General features: G+C 44.3%; 1 protein-coding gene across 2 annotated transcripts in view; it reads left to right on the top strand.

The window, feature by feature from the left end:
• The first annotated feature begins 1,956 nt into the window (after positions 1-1,956).
• The window catches only part of ITPR1 (inositol 1,4,5-trisphosphate receptor type 1), a 299,832-nt gene continuing 279,657 nt past the window's right edge, over positions 1,957-22,131 (top strand). For both annotated transcript variants that reach the window (XM_074344434.1, XM_074344433.1), the window contains exons 1-2: positions 1,957-2,203; positions 3,049-3,124. The gene's annotated coding sequence lies outside the window, so the exon portion shown is untranslated. The remainder of the gene's footprint in view (positions 2,204-3,048; positions 3,125-22,131) is intronic.

Below are 22,131 nucleotides of genomic sequence, written 5' to 3'. Positions count from 1 at the left end.
CACAGACATCGTTTACTGCAGAGCTTTGCCCATTCCTGCATGGTTAAATGCTGGTATGAGCCCACAAATTCAATGCACATGTTTACATTGGGGAAGCTGTGAAGGGTAGTAGTTGAGGTTCAAGATTTGGGACTTGGACAACATACCCCCCTGTGACTTTGGGAAGTTATTTAACCTCTCTGTGCTCTAATTTTTGCATAAGTGAAAAAAAAAAAAAGGTCCATTGATAGGATTTGATGAGATAATGTATATAAAGGGTTTAGAATAATGCCTGGCACATGGGATGTACCCAGTAAATGCCAGTAATTATTATTAGTTTGACATCATTATGTCAAACATAATTATTAGCTATGGTGCTCCCCTAATTTGTTCCTGAAGTTTCACAAGACTGTTGACTCTGTATCAAGCAATCTTGAGAGAAAGTTGGCAAGTTCTAATGCTTTCTTTTCTCCCTCTAAGATGGCAAAAGTGGGGCAAAGAGATAAAAATGACTTGCCCCAGGGCTGGGAGGCTGCTCCTAATATGGGGAGGGAGGCTGTTTAAGGCAGTAGTGATGGATTTCCCCAAAGACAAGGACTTAGTACACTTATAGGCTGGAATTGGAATCCAGGCTGCACTGCTTAATTGACCGTGTCATCTTGGGAAGTTACCTGATTTCTTCGAGCCCTCAGTTGTGCACCTGTCAAACAGATGATAAATATTGCCTAAGGTTGTTAAAACTCAACAGCATGATGCATGAAAAGTGCATGTGGTCCCGGCTCAATGAAATCAGTCTCCCCAATTATTGTTATTACTATTGTCGCTATTATAGCAGATCTTACGCAGCGGTAGGCAGTGCCTGTCCGGAATACTGTGATGTGTTTTGGCTCCACACCATGCCCCAGACCCAGTAGACTCTCAGGAAACGTCTGTGGAATAAACGCACATCATCTGAGGGAGGGAGGGCAGCCGGCTGACCTGGCCTCCGAGCTTAGCCCCAGCCCTTCTTCCAACAGCTAGAGCCTGCAGCAGACTGTGGCCTGGAGCGGCCAGGCACTTCTTAGCGGTGAGCTGAAACCCACCTGGACCCTGAAGCCCCTATTGGCGCTCCTGGACGGAGCTCCGCCTGGACGCGCATCTTAGAGCGCTCTCTCCAAAGCCCTTATTTTTCTGGTTTGCGGTTTATTTACTTAAGCATTTACAGCTCCCTGGAGCAGAGGGGCTGCTCGAAGCAGGGTCAGGACCGAGGTCGCGTTTGTGTTTATCTTCTGCCTTCCAATCTCAGCGCTGGCAAATCACAAGCAGGCTCCTGTATTTGTGCACCAAGAGGCTTGCGTTCTTTTACCTCCTGCGGGGCGAGGAAAGACACACGCAGTTCGGGTTCAGGAAGGTGTTCCCAAGCCACTTGCCTTTTTCCCCCCTTGCGTTGCTCTCAGATTTAGTTTTCTGTGCAAATCCGAACAGGGCGGAGATTAAATAAAGACAACCTCGCTCCTTTAATCCTTGACCGCAAACACTGGCGTTTTTGTGCCCTGGATTTCTGAAATTCTTGGCGCGGGGACCCAACGCGGGGGGAGGGTGGGTAAGAGCTTGTAAAAACTTCTCAAAGCAGAAATCCGAGCTCCTCCCCGCCTCCTGCTCCCAGTGACACCTGAATTCTATGGAAGGGGGGCAGCCAGAAGAGGAGAATCCTCAAGAGTTGGGGGCACATCCCTGGGGGAGCTCTGGGTCGCGAGCTCAGAGCCTGGCCAGCTCTCCCCGCAAAACGGGGTTGGAAGCCCGGACTCCCCGCAGGACGCCCCTCCCCGTCCCGGGGCGCTCCTATTTAGAGCCCAGCCCCGGAGCCCATGGGATTCTGGGACTTGTAGTTCATCCCGGCAGCCCCAGGCGCCGCCGCGACCCCGGACTCGGACTACATTGCCCAGGGAGCTTCCTGGCCTATATAAGGAGCCAGGAGCCGCTTCAAAGTGCAGTAACCATGTGGATGTGCTGCTGAAGCGTTTCCTCAAGCTCGCTGGGGTGGGAGGAGAGGAGGAGGAGGTGGTGGTGGTGGAGAAGGCAGAGGGTGGAGAGAGAGAAAGCGCACGCTGGGAGGAGGTGTGGGTGTTCCGCTTCCATCCTAACGGAACGAGCTCCCTCTTCGTGGACATGGGATTACCCAGCGGCCGCTAACCCTTCTCCTCGCCCTGCTCCCCCAAACCGGCTTGACTCCCCGAGCACCAAGGTAGCGGCTGGGGCCGGGCAGAGGGCGCGGGGAGTTGGTAGTGTCCCCCCGGGCGCAGAAGTTTTGCCTCGCTCTCTGGGAGTTCTTGGTGGATTTGCATGCACTTACATGTATTTGGGGGTTCTTTTACTGAGGGCATTTTGAGGGGGTTCATTTGAGGTTAAAACAATTCTCGACTCCAGCGACTGGCTTTGAGGGCTACCCATTCTGGACTGGAATGGCATTCCCCCAAGTTAGAAACTGTTGCAGCAGCTGCAGGAAATAGTTTTTTTTCGGGGGAGGGGGTTGTGGGGGTGTCCTATGTGAGTCCGCTCAAGGAAACAGTCTTTCTTAAAATGTAGCCCTCTCTCGAGCTGCATGGCTGGGAAAATTAGGCTTGTGTGGGGGCCCCAGTGGGGAGGGCTTAAGAAAACGGAAGAAAACCGGGGGAGCGGTGAGGGACGAAGTGCAGACGAAGCTAGCGCTCGGTGAGGATGCGGGCTTCGGTAGTTGGCCTCCGCTCTGGGAAACAAGTGCTTTGGGATCTGCCAAACACCTCCCTTAGTTTCGCTCCCACCTCTCTGCCTCCCTCGGCACGTTCTCTCGAAGTTTGTGCGCACCGGGTCTCACTTATCAGTTAAATATTGGAAACAAATGAGCGAAGTTACCTGTAATCTTCAACTAAGAGATCCCACCAACCTACTTGTCAAATTTGGTGGTGGTGGTCCTATGTATACGTGTATGGGGGTGGGATTGTCTTTCCAGGAAAGAGGCTAAAGAAGGTGGAAGTGTGGAATTTTGATAATTTCTGTTACGGACCCATCTTTGACCAGTCTCATATTCACTCTTTCTTTCTCAATACTTAGGAGCTGGCTTCCAAGAAGCAGGACTCGCACCCCTGGCTGGGCGTGTTTTGGCAACAGAGTGCCTGACCTGGGTCAGGTGAGTGGAAGCCTGAGAGCTGTAGTCAGTAATGAGTTTTTGTCCTAAGCCTATTTTAAGTTCTCTCTAAAGAGTCATGGAGATGAGGAGAAGGAAAGAAAAGGAAACTCCATTACTCAGTCTCCAAAATTTGTCATTGCCTTTCGTGAGGGCTTTAGAGAACTGATGAGATCCAGAGGGCTGTCCAGCCTAGCACTTTTGTCCGTGGTTCAGTAATGAAGCAGCCTGAAGGTTTATGCGAAGAGGGGGGAAAACCTATTAAATGGAGCAGTAAAAGGGGTGCCTATTGGTGACCCGAGAATTGAACTTGCCAGGCAGTGTGCTGATAATTTAAATTCTGAAGGATGCAGTGCATTTCATCTGCCAAGATATGTAAGCAAAAATTATCTGCCTCTCTCTTTCAAAAATAGTCACTTTCTTTTTTTTTCTTACTGTGAATGTGTGTTTAATCAGAGTAGGTTGGATTGCAAGAAATGAAAGTGGTTGCTAGCAAATTGAAGGAATTAGAACTTTAAAAAGGGAAGTTCTTGCAGCCTAAGATAGTAGCATCCAGCCCTTGACTTGAGGCCACCTGAATGTCAAGGAATCTGTTGGATCTGTTGCTGAAGTGCTTGTGGTCGGATGTGAGCTCAGGGCATCATTTATCTGTAAACATAAGCAGCTATTTTTCCCCCAAATGGTCAGACTCCACTTCAAGACAGGGAGGTTTTAACAGGTACACATACATTCCCATTGCTGCAGATTTGGACAGCAAAGGTTTTTTTCTTCTGAAATGGTTGGGAACACGATAAACAACAGGGTAACAGGGGTGGAGGTCTGGGTCTTCATAACTCCTTTAACATTCTAAATATTTAGCTGTTCCCTGGGCTACAATCTTTGGGCTTTTCTAATTAGAAAAGAAAAGTCAGACACTTCATTATAGTGGTATTGTGCTTTTGTTTCCTGTTGATAAGATCCTCAGCAGTGCTGGTGGAGAGGGAAGCGTTTAGATGTGTGAGGTCTACTTCCTTCTTGGAGTTCTGTTGACTCGCATGGCTACGTGGGCACTCTTAAGGATGAGGACTGAGTTCAGTTCCTCTCTTCAGGGTAAGCTGCAGGCAAGGAGACAATGGTCCACAGACTCTTCTGTGACTGGTTGCTGAAAATAATAATACACTTTAAGGACTTATTGTAAGCCAGGTCCAGAACCACGTATCACAGAAACCTCGTGAGTACAGGTGAAGGACCTGAGGTGCAGAGAGCGAAATCACAGGCCCAGTAGCTATCACACAGTGCAAGCAGGTAGAACGCCAGGCTTTGGGACTCTGCTGCATCTCACAAATGCACCTAAGTTGGAGGGATAAGGGGGTAACCAGGAAAAATGGTAAACTTCATTGCTATTGATGAAATAACTGGTTTGTGTCCCACCAACAATGAAGGAACAAAGTTACCTTGATGTAAGAAAAAAACAATGTAGCCATAGAGATAGAAGACTAGGTATTTAAGGAGGCCTTAGGTGTCCTGAGTTCATTTTGAAAAGCTGTGTTCTGAAAGCCTGCGTGAGGAGAGGAAAAGAAACCAAACCAAACCACAAGAAACATCATCTAAATTCACCATGAGATTCATCTCATATCTGATCTTGATCATCTACATCAAGGCATCTGAGCAGGCTCAAAGGATCAGGTGTTTCTCCATCTGAATAATTTGAAAGTTTAAATTGCAGTGAGTCTGAACTGTGAAATGTTGCTGTCTCTTCATATACACTTCAGTTTGCCTTGTGGTGAGTTGTGCAAGAATACTTGTCTTTTTCATTTCTTACTTTCACTTGCGTGTGTGTGTGTGTTGAAAGTACAATCTGCTTTTTGAATTATTCAAACCGGAACAGAATATCCTATCAAGATTGCCTTCTTAACAGGCAGGAAACTTTCTTCACGCTCTAAATCAATTACTCCTGGCCTCCACTTTAAGCCCCTTGGAAGTTGTTTGGTGTTGACAATGGTATAAACCATTTGAACAAAGTGGTTGCCTTTTGGAGGAATTTGGCATCTTGAGGAAGGAGAGATGGAAGGGTTGCTTAGAGGAGAAATAGGTGAACTCAGGACAGCTCTTTTGCCTTTTATCTCAAAATATTTTCAGCTGAGGAAGACCATGGTCTTAGAGAAAGAAAAGAAACTTCTAGTACGTTGGTATTCAATCAGCTAACTTCCACAGCAAAAAATCAAATGGCTTTTTAGCTCATTTATAATGAGCTCAAGGAAAATCTGGTTTCTTTACAAGGAGCTCTTAAAAAACAAGCCAAAATGAAACAACAAATACCAAATTTGAACAATAGAAAAAAAAAAAGCTCAAAAAATTAAAATTAGACCTGGAGTTGGATTTTAGGTCAAGCTGTCCTTCGTTACATCTAATTAAGGAGTCTCTACAAGGCCATTGCCCCATCTTATTTGCTGTTGGTTTGATCTTTTAAAATGAAACACATTGCTTTCACAGGCTCTTGAGCAACTGGAAGTACACACAGTTCTTTAGTTCACTGAGGCTGTTTTAAGTTTTTGCCCTGCTCTTTTGATGAAATCAATTAGGGCTTGAAGTCAGTGACACGAATGACATAATTTCCATGATTTCTAACAATTGTCATAATGTTTGTGGTTCTGAGGTTAATGCTCGTGAGGAGGAGCTGAAACCATCACCCACCGAGCTGTTCTTCACATTGAACTATGTCCAGGTTCTTTCCTAAACTGGACATAATTTAAGGCGTTTGATGTGATAAATCTGTTCAAGCAATTCTAATGCCTGTTGAAGCTTTTGTAGTCGAGATACTTTTTTCCTTCGTTCAACAAATTTCTTGAGTACCTGCTATGTGCCTGGGTGTGCTCAAGGTGCTGGGGATACAGCAATGAAAGTGACTCACAAGAGGCTTACATCCTAGTCGGGGGAAGGCAGCCAATGTAATAAGCAGGTATCCTAGTATGACAGGTAGTAAATCTTACGGAGAAAAATAAAGCCGAATAGGGAGGCAACCATGTTGGTGAGGAAGTGGAGGAATTGGGGCCCTCGTGCACTGTTGGTAGGAATGTAAAATGGTGCAGCTGCTGTGGAAGACAGCATGGCAGTTCCTCAAAAAATAAACATCAGATTATCAGATGACCCAATTCCCCTTCTAGATATGTACCCAAAGGAATTGAAAGCAGGGACTCAAACATATTTGTACACCCATGTTCACTGCATCATTATTCACAATAGCCAAAAAGATGGAAACAACCCAAATGTCCATTTACAGACAAATAAACTGTGGTATGTCTATACAATGGAATATTATTTGGCCATAAAAAGGAATGAAATTCTCGTACATGCTACAACATAGATGAACCTGAAAACTTTCTGCTAAGTGAAATAAACCAGACATAAAAGAACAATTAGTGTATGATTCCACTGACAGGAAGTCCCTGGAGCAATCAGATTGAAAGACAGAAGGCAGAAGAGTGGATGTGCCGGGGACAGGAGTTTGTTTACTGGGTACAGAGTTTCATTTTGGGAAGATGAACAAGTTCTAGAGATGGATGGTAATGATGGTTGCACAACAATGTGAATGTACTTAATACCTCTGAATCATACACTTAAAAATGGTTAAAATGGTCAATTTTATGTTATATATGTATATTTCATCACAATAAAAAGAAAAAAGTAACAATAGGGTAAAGGGGATAAAGGACTTCTGTGGTGGGGATCAGGACTCATGGAAGGGCTCTTCATGTGCTGGTGTTTGAGCACAGATCTGAAGGAAGTAAGCAGGTTAGCCATGTAGGTATCTAGGGAAAAGCACACTCCAAAGGGCCAGAGCAGCAAGTGCAGAGGCCCTGAGATGGGAGCAGGTGGGGCCTGTTACAGGAAGGGCAGGGAGGCCAGCGTGGCTGCAGCTGAGGGAGACTGCTAGGCATTCAGATGGAAGAGGGAATCAGGGTTAAATCGTGCAGGGGCCAGGTGTTTGCAAGTTAGCAGTGATTTGGTTCCCCGAGGATTTTCAAACACAAATCTCAGTGGTTCTCAACATCACTGAACCACCCTGTCCTTTCCAAAGAGGCTCTAGTGAGTCTGGTAAGATCATATACCAGGTTGGAACTTGATGGAGGGTAAAGCCCACATTTCTAGATTGTCTGGTAAATCACCTGATTTACCTGGGATTCTATTTCACTTCAGCAGGAAAGTCATCTTTGATAAAGGAAGTGAACATACAGTTGATCTGAGTAACAAATTCTAATAACCTAATGATATTCCTGGGGTTTTACCTTTAACACAAAACTTTTATGCCCTGGGGCTACCCTACTGTCTATCCAGTCTTGTTTTAAGGAATTACACAAAGAGGATTCATGCTTTGCAATCTAGCATGATCCCTGGGGAATGTCAAGTTCCACATAACTGCTTTTCCCTGGTGAGTGAGGTGGAGCCCTCCATGTGTACAAACTTGTACACATGTGTAACATGTGTACCAGACATATATTTTGTTATGTATTGCCTAAGATACGCAGATTCAATTGTACAACAGTAGGAAATAGAAGCAACAGAACAAAACCAGTCACTCCCAATCCCATTATCCAAGTTTAGGGTTTCAGACTTTGCCTCTAACTATAGACAAAAATTATGTGCATTTTGAATTTCATTAAAAGGGACTCATGCCTCCTGTTTGGTACCCTGCCTTTTGCAGTATATTTTGTGGATATCTTTTCTTGTTAATAAACAGGCATCCGAGTCTTCATTTTTCCAAAAGTGGCTCTACCTTTGATGGAATTCCATTTGAATGAAGACATGTATGGAATCACTAGGGTTAAAAAAAAAAGTATATCTTTCAGGTTTCACCAGCCTCATAAAGTCCAGGCTTTCTCATTCAGTATGTACTTTTTTTTTTTTTTATTTTAAAGGAGATACTGGGGATTGAACCCCAAACCTCATGCATGCTAGGCATGCACTCTACCACTGAGCTATTACCTTCCCCCATATCGTTTTTTAAGAAAACTAAATGGAAGGTAAAACCCTATTTAACTGTTAGCTATCTTATTACAGGGATAAAGCCTAGTAATCATTCATTTAAATAAAGGATTTCTCATTTGTTCTGCAAAGTAATGTAATCCTGTGAGGAGTTAGGGCTGGGCAGTTTCTTGTTTGTGCTTAAAAGGAAAACTTTACTATAGAAAATGTGAAACACATGTATTAGTAGAGATGTTAGTATAATGACCCCTCTTGACTCCTCACCCACCCTCTATGGTTATCAGTTCTATCAGTTCATGACCAGTCTGGTTCCATCTAAATTCACGTATACTCTCCCCTCTCTTCTTGGATGACTTTGAAACAAATTCCAGACATACCAGTTCTTCTATATTTTAGTATGTCATTTCTGGTATTGGGGTTCTTTTAAAAAAAAAATCACAATACTATTACCCATTTTAAGAAAAAAAAAACCCAATTTTTTAAATTGAGTTTGTGTTCTCACTTTCTTGATTGAAATACATTTATTTAAAGATACATAAAATAATAACATACATACGAATACTTTAACAGTTTGTTTAAGTTAGGAACCAAATAAGGTTGATACATTGCAGGTTGTTGATGTGATTTTAATGTCTGTATTTCCTTTACATCTCTTTTTTTCCCCATATATTTTTTGGTTATTATTAAAGAAACTGGGTGACATTTTCCTACAGTTTGGATCTTGCTGACCGCATCGGTGTGGTGTAGTCAAACACGTTCCTCTGTCCTTCTGACCTCTTTATTTACCATAATTTAGTAGTCAGATGTAGAGGCTTGATCAGAGTCAAATGTATTCTTTCTTTTTTCTTTTTCTTTTTTTTTTTTTCTTCTCTTTTTTCTCTTCTTCCTTTTCCTTTTCTTTTCTTCTTTCTCTTTCTTTCAGGTCTGTTTTGTAAGCATCAGTCGGGAGTGTGTGATATGTATGGACATATCTTCTTGTGATTAGCATCCATTGATGCTCATTGCCTCAATCCATTAGTTCAGTCGGATTTGTAAAACTCCTAACTATGTTTTTTCTTCATTTATTAGCTGCAATATTTTATGAAATGAAATTTCCCCCACTTAATTTTTGGTTCCCTGGGGTAGAGTTCATAAAGAAGGGGAAAAAAAAAAAAAAAAGACAGAATCAGTACTTGAATCTCTCTGTGTTTTACCAGTTTTCAAAAATAATGAGTTGATTCCTTAGCGGGAATGAGTTGATCCTTGGCGGTAGTTCTCAACCCCAGGACATTGGACAACCTCTGGGGACATTTTTGGTTGTCATAACTGGGGAGAGGGTGCTACTGGCAAGGGATGCTGCGAAACAGCTTTCAGTACATTGCATCTCCCACCACAACACAGCATGATCTAGTCCAAAGTACCAGCAGTGCCACTGTTAAGAAACCCTGTGCCAAGATGACCATTGGGTATATATATTTTTTGTTAGTATCATTATGAACTCATGGATTTAAACATATTTTATATGTCACATTTTGTGTAGTTGTCCTTATTGATGTTCAAATTGTCCCTCTCTGCTTGGTGAGTGAGAGGCTACCCAGGTTGATGGGAAAAGGCACAACCCCAGTGGTCTTTGATTTCCTGTTCCTTGTGTGACAGGATGTTCCAGACTCATCTTTTATATTTCTTGTCGCAGACCCGAAATCAGTGTTTTCTCCAAGAAACCCGAGTTCTTTTGAATGGGAAATGATATGTAGAGACCTCCACTCAGGGCCAGATAGGTCCTCTTCTCATTCTTATTATACAGGTCAGAAAAGAGATTAAAATGAAGAAGACTTATCACCTGAACATTTTTAGTGAAAGCTTTTCCAAAGTGCAATCGATACATCTTCGCCTTTTAAAAAAGAGTTCTTATATATATATATATATATCTGAATCCCTCTGCTGTACACTTGAAACATTGTAAGTCAACTGTACTTCAGTTAAAAAGATAAAACTTTTAAAAAGTTCTGAACACACTCTTACCTTTCCCAGTTGGTCTCAGTTTTAGCTTTTGTGCCCTGGGGCTGAGATGCAGTCGTGCTCCCCAGACAAGCAGGAATGTTATCCATGTTTTTCGAACTGTGTGGCAGGCCATTAAGAGTTTGTGAAATCAGTTTCGTGGGTCTTGATAGATAATTTTTTGATGAAGTAGACTAGAATAGAAAACATCAAAGTGTATCGCCTGGATACACTTAAAAGAACTGGGTGTGTGGCAACCAGTTTTCTCTGTCTGTCACACACACAGTGAACGATGGGTTGTGAGCTCAGTGTGTCTCTTACTGTGGGTTGCAGCCAACAGTTTGAGCAACATTGCCCTGCATCTTTTCTACTCCATTTGTGGTCACCAGACCAACATCTTTGGCTTCAACAGAGAGCCTGTTAGAAATGCGGAGTCTCAGGCCCCACCCCAGACCCACTGAATCTGAAACTGCACTTTTAGCAAGATCCCATGAGAAAGTGCCAGAAGATCTGTGCTGGAGGGTGCTTGCCCCTCGGCTTTTTCAGAACCTGCTTTTATGGTTACTTCGTTTTTTGTGACTAGCTCTCACCTGTTCAGACTGCCTTTTGTATTTTCCCCAGCAGCCTTCTCAGGTCCAGGTAAGAGGGAAGGTAGTCTCAGTCACCAGCCTAAGGTGAGAGGGTATTAAGTCTGGCAGGATTCTTTCCGATAAAAATGCAATCTTTCATGCTTACATTTGCGGATTTTTTTTTTTAATTGGCTGTTCAGATAGAGGTGGAAAGAGACCCAAAGCTTCATGTAAAACCTACTTAGGATCATGAAGCCACCGATAGAAACAAAGCTGCATTTTAACCTCTTGTTATTGGACACTTTGAGAAACTTAGTTTTACAATGTTTTAGGGCCCATCGAATCAGCAGAACTTCTGGACTGCTTGGCACAATGTTGCTCATCAGAAAAAGATACACCTAAGAAAAAAATGTCACTGGCCTCAAAGTTCCTTGGCATTTATTTGCATTTGAGGAGGAGCTTTGTCTAGGAAGTGATTTTGTTTTGCAAAAATGCCTTAAAAAGCATTCCCCCTGCCCCCACCCTGCACACATATTTCTGAACAGGAAAAGCTGAGAGGACACCCAGAGTTGGGTACATTCACTTATTTGCCTGCTGTGTGTGATCACGTTCTGTCTCTGTGCCTTTGACCGTGTCCTTTCTGCCTCCCATCCCTGTCCCCATCGCTCTGTATTCACCTTGCCAAATCCTTCCATTCCCAGCCCGTTTGTCCTCTTCTGGGAAACCTTTGCTGATACTTCAGAATCTTTGTCATTTGAAATGCCTTGGTGCTTTATGTCTATGGGCCTTTTTGATTTTTTCACCCTCAAGAGTACCTGACACATAGTAACTGCTCACAAATACTTGTGAATGACGTTATTTATCCACATTTCCTCTCCCTTTGAAGGCTGTAGGCTGCTTCTTAGAAGAATCTAATTTTTTGTACCCCTCTCCTGAGTGCATATTTCCTGAGCTGGCTTATTGCTTTGAAAAACCCTCTTTGCTAGGGAGGGCAAAGTGAGGCCTGGGTAGAAACTCACTAAGCAGTTCCTTTCAGTGGCTTTTGAGATGTGGCTCAGAATGGCTCTCTGGAGGACATTAGGCTTGGGAAGTTGGTGATCGTCACTAAAAGGCAGTGCAGGTGGGAGTCAGGTAGTGCAAAGAGTTGCTCTTGGGTTGAAATGGTATTCCCCTGCTGAACCGCAGGATGGGGACTCCTGAGGACTGGGTGTTGGCTGCCTGCTCGGTACAGTCAAAACATGCAACATCTGTGCGTCTGTTTCCTCTTCTGTAGAATAGGTATAAAAATACCTGCTCTGGGGCATTGCTGCCGAGTTGTAGAACAGTAAATGCTTGCAAAAGATCTTCTCGATCAAAACCAAACCAAACCTATGTCCTAGAACTGTGGTTCTCAACCAGTGGGGTGATTTTGTCCCCCGGGGACACTAGGCAATGTCTGGAGGTGTTTCTATGTTGTCACAGCTGAATGGTGAGAAGGTGCTAATGGCATCCAGTGGGGAGGGCCAGGGACCCTGCTAAATACCCTATAATGCATTGGACAGGTTCCCCCAACAAAGAATTTTCTGCCCCCTAATGACAGTAGCCATGAGGCTGAGAAACTCTGTCCTAGGGTGTTTCTTCCAGACTTAGTGAGACTTTTATCTCTCTCTCTGAGGATATTAACCTAGCTTTTTTTCCCCTTGCCGTGGTTCAGGCTGTGGGCAGAGGCATATCTTCTCAGACTGGGGCTGACTTTAACTTTTTAACAAAATAAACACCCTCCCCATCCACCCGAGCACTGGCCTTGGTTCCTGGAGCCCTGTGGTCTGCAGGCTTTGGCCACTAACTGCCTGTGTGACCTCTAAGAAATCACTCAGGGTGTTTGTTTCCACTTATAAAATGAGGAATTTAGGCTAAATGATCTCTCGTCACCAAACAAGAAGTTTTCTGACTGCTATCTTGAGCTTTGGATTGGCTTCTCTTATGTTGGTCTTGAGGAATAGGAGACATGGGAGCATATGTCAGTCTTGGCATCTTCTCTGAGAAATAACTCTGTAAATAAGGTACCTGTTTCAGGAGTAGCTTATTTAGCGGACATGTTTGTGAAAAGGCACGTAGGTTTATCTTTGTGTGTGAGATGTCCAGATGCGTGATGTTTAAACTGGAGGATTGCTCCAAACTTCAGATTCACAGCTGTGATTTCTGAGGTCATCATAGAGGGGGCCCTGCTTAAAGCTGAAACTTCTGAGTTGGTAACTTCCTTTGGGACTGGCTGAAAACGAAAGCAGAATATGATTTTCTATGCTCCAGAGAGAAGTGTTTTTTTTTGTGCAATAGAATAAATGATCTCTCAATGGGGACACAATGCGTTTCTGAGGATGATCTGATTAGCCGCTAACGGGATGAGTAGGCCAGGAGCAGGCTGCACGGAAGCGTGGAGGGTGGGGTGTGGGGTGGTGTCCAGCTGGGTGTCCGGCTCAGAAATGCCGTGCTGCCCATCCTCGGTTCACAGTAAAGATCATATCGTCAAGACTCTTGGCTCAAAGGAAGTTCCAGAATTAACCGTGAGAGTCTCCCGGAGCAGAAGCTGAGCCGGTTGTAAAGAGAACCTTTCTCCCTCTCTGGGAAGAGTCAACCGTGGATGTGATGGGCCTCCCCTCCCCCAAATTTGCAGCCATATTACCATATATGTGCCTGGGCCAGGGCATCTTAAGGAGGCTTGTGCTCCTCTGCAAGGAGTGTCCTTGGCCTCCCGCCAGGAGATTGATCACACACCCGGCAACTCTTCCTTTTTCTGGGCCTACTCCTGTTTTCCCTCCGAAAGGCATCGTGGTTTGCCTGACTTTGCCCCCCGGGGGCTGCTTGACCTGTGAGTGAAGTGGTGCCTTTGCATGTCGGCGGTGGCTGTGGCCCCCCAGGCCTGACCCACGTTTCAGAGAGGCCGGCTGCCTGTGGCCTTGTGGCTCTCCAGGCGCTTTTAAGTCTTTCTGCTTGAGCCCTTCTCTTTGCTGCCTTACTTTAAAGGAAGCTTTCTGATTTTCTTTTTAAAGAGTCATTTTTAAAGCGAGCAGCAATAAAACCAGCACTAAAAGACTTTGGCAAAGGCCCTTTGTTTTTGTGTGTGTGTGTGTGGTTTTTTTTGGCTGTGGATGTGCCAAGAAAGCAGGAAAGGCTGATGGATTCCCATTGGCTACAGTTTTCAGCAGAAGAATAACTTTCCAAATGCATGGTGCTTTGGGGCCAAGTGGCAAACCTTGGTGGCTCTGTAGGTGTGATGTGGTCATCCGTTCCTCACCCGGTGGTGGTGGTTTGGGTCCCACTAGGAATAGTGGGGAGCACGTTCTGCTGGAGCTGGTTGTTGGCATGTTCAGGTAAATAAATACATGTCACAATGTGTCCCTTGTCTACATTCATTTGGACCTGCTGGTAGATAGGCTGATCTTCAGCTGATCATCAGAACCAAAAGTTTAATATGAGTGGTTTATGAGAGTAGAAAATAGAGCAGCTCACAAGGTAGAGTAATGGCAAATGGGAATGTTTCCTATATTTTGCTTCTTATGTGCTAAGTCCGTTTTTCCCTTTTTCTCGTTTAATCCTTAACACAACTTTATGAGGTAAGCCCTCATGGTCCCCATTCTGCAGATGAGGAGATCGAGGCCCGAAAGTGTGGATAACTTGGTCAAGGTTACAGACCTCCTGTCATAGTTAGAACAAAGGCATACATTTCACCCTTGCGCCTTTCCGCTGGCGCTGGCATCTCTCTTCTCTGGCCTTCCCCTGCCCTTTTCCTCCTTTCCCCGTTCATGCTCCCGACTTTGTGGCCGGCGTTCTGTTTCTCAAACTTGCCAAGATCTTTCCTGCTGTAGGGTCTTTGTACTAGCTGTTTGCTCTGCCTGAAATGCTCTTCTGCCTGATTTTTTTGCATTACTGCCTCTGTCTTGACTTTCAGGTATTACTTACATGCCTCAGCTTGTCCTCTCTGACCAGCCAAAATTCATTTGTCACTCAATTGTATCAGGTACGATTGGGTGACAGTTTTAATTCTCTGAATAGTACCTATCACTTTCTGACTTGTCTTGATTCATTCATCTTGTTTTAAAATTTCTTTTGGGGTTTTTTTTTTTTTTTTTGAGGGGGGAAGGTAATTAGGTTTCTTTATGTATTTTTTAATTAATTTTTAATTTTATTTTTTAGTGGAGGTACTGGGGATTGAACCCGGGACCTTGTGCATGCTAAGCATGCACTCTACCACTGAGCTATACCCTCCCCCTTGATTCATCTTGTTGTTTGTTTATTGTCTGTCTTCACTAGAATATGTATATCATGAGAGCAGGGACCTTGTCTGTCTTCTTTGACCTACATCCCTCTCCACCCCTGCCCACTGCCCTGTGCCTGGAGTAGGGGTAGTGTATAATAGGGACGCCATAAATGTGTTGAATAAAAAGGATTTTGGTTTCAAATCAAGGGGTCCTCTCTAAAGCTCTGGCTATTCAGTTGTATGTTTTGCATTTTAATCCTGTTCCATCTAATTTTTCATATATATATGTATGAGTCCTAAGCACACAGTCAGCCAGTGTCAGAGCAGATCTTAAAGAAAATTTACAGCTGCATTTTTTTCAAACTTCTGGATCTCAGGAGCTCTTTATGTGCTTAAAAATTATTGAGGGCGCCAAGGAACTTCTGTTGGTAGGAGTTATACCAATCTGTATTTATGTTATTCAAAATTAACAGAGAAAATATAAAAAATAAACCTATTGCACATTAACACAGTAGTATATTGTTTTATGGACATTAACTATATTTTCCAGAACAAAAAAAGTTTATGGGAAGAGTGGCACTGTTTTACACTTTTTCAAAGATTGATTTGCGATCTGGCTTCATGGAAGATGACTAGAGTCCTGTATCTGCCTCTGCCTCCAGTTTTTTATGACATATGTCTTGCAGCCATTGGAAAACTCCACTGTACTTGTGTGAGAGGTTGAGTGAAAAGGCAAATGACACCTTGATGTTCTTATGAAAATAGTTGTGACTTTGAAGATCCCCTGAAACGGTCTTGGAAGTCCTCCAGGGATCCCCCAGGCAGCTTTAAGAGCCCGTGGCTTATAGGATAGATAGGTAATATGCCAGCTTGAGTGGTGGCATGGAACATTCGAGAGAGGGAGAGACTGAAGGCTTAAGTGGCAGGATGTGATTGAATGTCCCTAAGTCTGGATGGCTATTGTGTCAGAAGTTTCTGCTCAGAAATATTTGCATGGGAATGCATTTAAGCTGCTTTTGCAGAACAAAATTGCTTCCCAGCTAAGGCTCCTCCTGCATTGCAAAGGAACACTGAGAACCTGGAAGTCAGTGGTGCTTGTGTTCATCTCTTTCAGATAAGCAAGATTACACCAAGCAGGCCAGAAGTTCTGCAGTGGGAAGGGTCACTGAAAAAAAGTGATAAAGCACAGGTTTTTCTCCACATCTGAGAATAGTGACTCGAAATGCGACTTCCTTAATGGCTGTCAGTCTATCGCTCTTTGCTTGGTGGTTTTTGCAGCTTTTGGCCTCAGATAAAGTTGTGTCCTATAATAAAAATTAGATTGTCTTGAAGCTTTCTTGCCCTCAGTTTCTGTTAACTGGTGTTAGAAGCATCAAGGTAGAAACTGTTAAAACTAGATAAGATATTCCATGCTAACCAACTTACCTGTTTAGAATGGGTAAATGATTACAAATCCAGACCTCTGGGGAGTATTTTGTGTGTGTCTTGTCAAAGTTAAGGTCATCGGGTGGTGAAACACCTGGGGAACTTGGTCATGAGAAAATGGATGATGTGCGCGTGACAGGGACCTTCAGTGCCTGACAACAGGGCTTGGAAGGGCCTAATTTAAGGGCAGTATCAATGGGTATTTTTCCCCCCTGGTTAATGAAAGTCAAACTATTCAGCCCCAAGGGCCACGTGGCCTCATCTGTATTAAATACAAGAGGCTTGCTGCTACATGTTAATAAAAATGTGTGAGTCTGTGGTTTTGGGGTCTATTAACTGGCATGAAGTAATGCTTCTGGTTTCCTTCCTTGTCTGTCCACCCTTGAGGATTAAGTGATACCTTAGTTAACTTCTTGGTTAATGAGAGTGTTCTAATTTAGTCTGATTTCAGGAGTTGCTAACTTTTAAATTCTGAATTGTGTGTAGGTGAAAGTTGAGGTTTTTTTTTTTTTCCAAAAAAATGAATATAATGCAATTAGTTAAGTGTGTGCAGAGGAATTGCCACAAAGCTTTTAGCCAAAAAAAAAAAAAAAAGAAAGAAAAAAGAAAAAAGTTTGAGCTGCTTAAAATGAAATGAACATACTTTTTTTCGATGAGGCTTTGCTTTAGCCTGTCTTAACACCAAAGTGGCAGAGGTTCTAAATGTTGAATTATCATTCCTTTGAAGAGGCTTCCATCCCCCATCCCCGCCATCCAGCAGGGGCCTGGTTTGATGTTGGACGAAGGCGGAGTGGAGTTGAGGTCCGGCTGTCTGGGATGTTGTGACTTTGGGGGCTGAAAAGGAGTACCTTGGATGACCTCTCTGGGTGTCAGCCACCTCATAGGCCTGCAGAGGATTTAAACATTGCCGGGACCTTTGCTTATTTGGATGTGTTTCCAGCAGTGCTGACAAATTAAGAAGAGTCTCACGTAGAAGAGTCCCAAGTTATGGGCAGAAGTGCGTGAAGACTCTGAAGGAAGAAAAGTGAACGTTCTCCTTTCAGTCTCATTTGAAAATAAAAAAGTGAGCGCTTAGTGCGGGCCAAGTGTTGTGCCCAGCACGTTGTGTGGATTATTTGGTTTGCCCCTCGTGAGGCCCCTGGGAGGCAGGAACGTGCCTCCTTTCTTTTTTTATACGGGTGAGGGAGCTGAAGTGCAGAAGGTACGTAAGTTGCTTAGGAACACACAGCGTGTAATTGGTGAAGCTGGGGTTTGAACCCAGGTGTTGTCTGTCTCCAGCCTCCTGGGACATACTGAGGGGTAGTCAGTGGGAGACGGGCACTTCTTTGCAGGGACAGAAGTTAGACGTTTTGTTTCTGGCTCCCGAATTTCTCATAGAAATCTACTGAGAAGGGCTCGCCGGCCTCTATTCTCTATTCTTGATCCAACAGTGTAAACTTGGCTTTAATTATTTTTAGGAGGACAGTCGCCTAAAAACAGTTTGAATTCTTTTAGGCAGCAGATAAGTTGACATTGTAGTTCGTTGAACACAAATTTGACTGGTTGCCACGTCCCAGGCACTGTGCTAGGGACTGGGGTGGAACAGAGAGAAGGAGGAGTCTGCTGTCCTAGCCCTCGTGGACTCACAGTCTAATGGGGACACAAACAAGTGAATAAGCAATTTTAGGACAGTGGAAGTGGGCCCAGAGAGGGTCATTGGGTGCTATATAGAGAAGTATGTTGGCAACATATCACCCAGATGTGGGGAGCAAGAGAGGGCTTCTCAGAGGCAGTGACATCAAACTGGGACTGTAAAGGTGCCTGGGAGTTAGCCAGAGGTGGTGGTGGTGGGGTGGATCTGGCAGGCAGAGGGAGGGGTATCAGGCAGCAGGGACAGCATTGCAAAGGCCCTGGGGGACAGAGAGGCATACAGCATGTTGGGGGATGGATCTGGGAAAGGTTTGTCATGACCAGAGTATAGAAAGCAGTGGAGAGAGTACAGAGAGATGAGGAGGGAGAGATAGGCAGGGACCAGATTGTGGAGAGCCCCAAAGAGTCTTGGGAAGGTTTTAAGCAGAAGAATGACGTGGTCTGATTTATGTTTTTATAAGATTGTTCTTGCTGTACGTGTAGAAAAGATTGAGATAGGAAGACAGACTCAGAGGAACAGGAAGGCTTTATGGAGCCCAGCTGAGAAATGGTGTTGCCTGAGATTTGGGTAGGGGTAAGAGGAGTTTAAAAGAATTGGAGGATTCAAGAAATATATTACATAAGCTTAAAATCAGTAAGATTTGATGCTCAATTGAACTTCATTCGTGTATTTGACAAATATTTACTAAGCATCTACCATGTGGTAGGCATTGGTGTTGGGAATGCAATGGTATGCAAAACAGATCACAAAACAGACCTGGGCTTTAACTAGAGCAAAGAATGGGATAGGAATGAGTGTGTTCTAGGCCCAAGAGAACAGCGTGGGCAAAGGCCCTGTGGCAGGGATAAGAAGAGAGGGAAGACTGGAGATGCCACTGGGCTTTGTGGAGGTAGATGAAGTGGGTATAGAGGAGGAGAAGCAGATTGACGGACAGGTGAGTTCTTCTTCATGCATTCAGGTGCCATGGGCATCCAGGAGCTGAACCTAGTAGCTGTGGGGCATGAGATACAGATTTGGGACTCCTCGTCACATGGAAGACACTGGAGCCAGCAGAGTGGACGAGATGACCAGGCAGGTGCATCAGAGGCAAGAAGCAACACAGATTCTGAAACCACAGATTAGGGGGACCACTATCCCTGGTTTCTGTTCTCTGAGAAGATCTCTGAATTTGCGTGTTTTTATTCTCACCTTTCGAACAAACAGAATCCAACATCCCCTTTCTTTCCATGTTGCTCGGGGAGCAGTTTCAGGGATGGAGAACTGAAGTTTGGCCAGCGGGCGGTTGAGGCTCAGTAAAGCCACTGTAGCTCCACCTACGTGAAGACCTCACAGAGGCAGGAATCCACGTTTCTCTGCCCCCGTCGAGCCACCTTGGAAGAATCCTGTTTTAGGAGGTGCATGGACTGGTTAGAGCGGTGGCAGAGGTAGAGGTGGTCTAGAAATAGCTTTTGTAGATTGCAGCCATACTTCCTATCAGGTGCTTTGCTGGGTGCTTTATAAACACAGTCTCACTGAGTGAAACTCATGGCTACCTGCTGAGGGAGGTGCTCTGATTATCCCCCTTTTATCGACGTGAAAAGCAAGGTTTAGGGAGTTAGGGATCTGGCCTGAAGTCCTACAGCGATGGGGTGGCAGAGCTGGGTGTGGAACCCTGGGGCTTGGGGCAAGGCAGTGTCAGGAACTGGGGAGGCTGGTGGTACTTTGCAACCAGAAGCCGAGTCTTAAGGAGAAATCAGATAGAGAGCGTTTACGTCTTCAGAGGTCTTAGAGCATCAGAGGTCAGATCAGCAGCCAAAGTTCTCGGAGGCAGCTTTCCCTGTGTCGGGGAGGGGCAGGGACATGGGTGTTTTCTGACCATGCTTTTGGAACCTGGGACAAGCCCCGTTGCCAGGTGTTCAAGCAGAAGCCAAGATCATCCATAGGAGACATGGTAGGGATGGCGTCGGGGGTAGGGGGAGGAAGATTCTATTATTGGGCGAGACATGGAATTACAGGCTATACAGGTTCCTCCCGACCTTTATTCTGTGATTCTGTGTATTTGGAAAGGCCAGAATGCTTTGTGGTTGGGAGTTGAGTATAATTCCACATTGTTGAGCTTTTTCTCAAGGGGTAATTTAAGATAATTATCTTCCCTAAAGTAAAATGTCTCGTCATGGGTCATACAGGAGTTCATGTGTTAGGATACACAGCAGATTTTTTATGCAGGGGATCTTTTGCTTTACTGGGTTTAAATTTTTTAAAATGCATTACTTTTTCCAGTTTTATTGAGATGCTTGACATAGAACATTGTATAAGTTTAAGGTGCATAATGTAATGATTTAATATATGTATATATTGCAAAACGATCACCACAGTAAGTTTTGTTAACATCCGTCACCACACACAGTGGTGTGATGAGAACTTGTTAAGATTCACTCTCTTCGCAGCTTTCAAATATACCGTACAGAGTATGATTAATTACAGTTGTCATTTTGGACCTTACACCCCCAGAATTTATCGTATAATGAACAGGGAACATTTAATATAAAGAATTGTTTTGATTTTTTAAATTGAGGTATAGTTGATTTACAGTATTAGTTAAGCTTCAGTTGTACAACATAGTGATTCACAATTTTTAAAGAATTTTGAAGTCCTAGAACCATCCAAAATTCTTCATCTCTTTCAAAAAAAAAAAATGATAAAAAAAAAATAGCAAGCATTGCACAGTAGGGATGTGCCAGCCCCTGTACCAGGCAGCTTTCATGCACTGTTGCAGCTATTCCTCAACCCCTTTAAGTATTACCCCCATTTTACAGATGAGGAAAGGAAAGCAGAGGTTTAAGTGGGCTGGATGGCAGGGCTGAGCTGACAATAATAGCTAGCAGAGAGAGAGAAGGTTGGTGCGCGAGCTGACCACCTGGGCTTGTTCTCATAAATGTCGGGTGACCAACTCAGAGTATGTTAGCAGAGAGCCCTAGGTGTCTGGACAGTGTTTGATGGACTGGGGCCATGCAGCTCAGTGGCAGGTTGGCACCGGCTGTTTTTCCCTTGAGTCGTCCCAGCTAGTGTGTGTGACACAGGAGCCCTGGGGGCAGCTGCAAGGGCACAAATGGTCCAGGATCAGATCAAGAGGCAGGGTCCCCAACCCTGCATCTGAACAACAGGAAGTCTTCCAGAAGGTTGCTCCTGGGCGCATCCCTCATAGGCTGACTTTCCACCGCCTCCCCTCCAGGCCCCAGAGGCATGTTCTGTTGACTCTCCGGACCTTTGTTTTTCCTTCCAGGACCCCACTGATGACTGTACCAAAATCTCTCCTTCCTCTCCCCTCCTCCCATCTTGCCTGCCACCCTCTTCCCCATCCGTCTCTTCCTCCACTTAACTATTGGTAGGCGAGGGGGAACCTCCAAAGGTTTCCAGCCAGACCAGAGAGGCTTCTGCCTGGCCCTTGGTTAAGGTACTTATTGTTTGAGACCTTGGAGAAGAGTCTGTCCCCGCCCCCTTTTTTTGTTTGTTTGTTTTTAAATTAGGCCCCCTGGCAAGTTCTCATTTGAGGATCGTTGACAGTGGTGGATATATAGGTCTTTGTTTGCAGAGGGAAATGTAAAATATGCCTAGCGTTTACTTGTTCAACTGTCTTCTGAATAAGCATGTTGGTTGGGAAGAAGATACTTAAAATTTTTTTCTCCTAACTTACCAAAGTTAGTTTTTCTCCTTTGTGGCCATGGTGGAAAAATTAGGAGATACCAAAGTAGAAAAATTAGCAAGTAGAGTTGTGCATAAAAAAGCAAATTAGTTTTCCATAATCTTGTCACCTAGAGAATAACAATGGTTAACATTTTAGTCCACATTCCAGGAGTCACCATTGATGAAAAGTTCTGTTTACCAGCCATGTAGACCAGGGTTGTAACCCCGGGCCTTCCTGCTTGCTACCTATATATGACTTGGGCATCGGAACCTCTGTTTCTCAACCATAAAATGGGAACAATGGTAGAGCTTGCCTCACGCTGTGATCGTGAGGATACAGTAAGGGAACATTTATAAAGCCCTCAGCATGCTCGATGGTGGGCATGAAAATGCTTGCCAGACGTCAGCCATTATTATCAGAAATGGTCATAATGCAGAGCCTCGCTGCGTAGGCATGGTGTCCAGATGTCTGCTGGCAATTATTAATGACAGGCAACACTGAATGTGTCATAGTTTGTCATTCCAGAACGCTGAATTGTGTCCACCT

This window comes from Camelus bactrianus, chromosome 17 (assembly GCF_048773025.1).
Source record: "Camelus bactrianus isolate YW-2024 breed Bactrian camel chromosome 17, ASM4877302v1, whole genome shotgun sequence".
NCBI lineage: Eukaryota > Metazoa > Chordata > Mammalia > Artiodactyla > Camelidae > Camelus > Camelus bactrianus.
The sequence above is the reverse complement of the archived record's forward strand: the minus strand, read 5'-3'. Positions and strand labels throughout refer to the sequence as shown.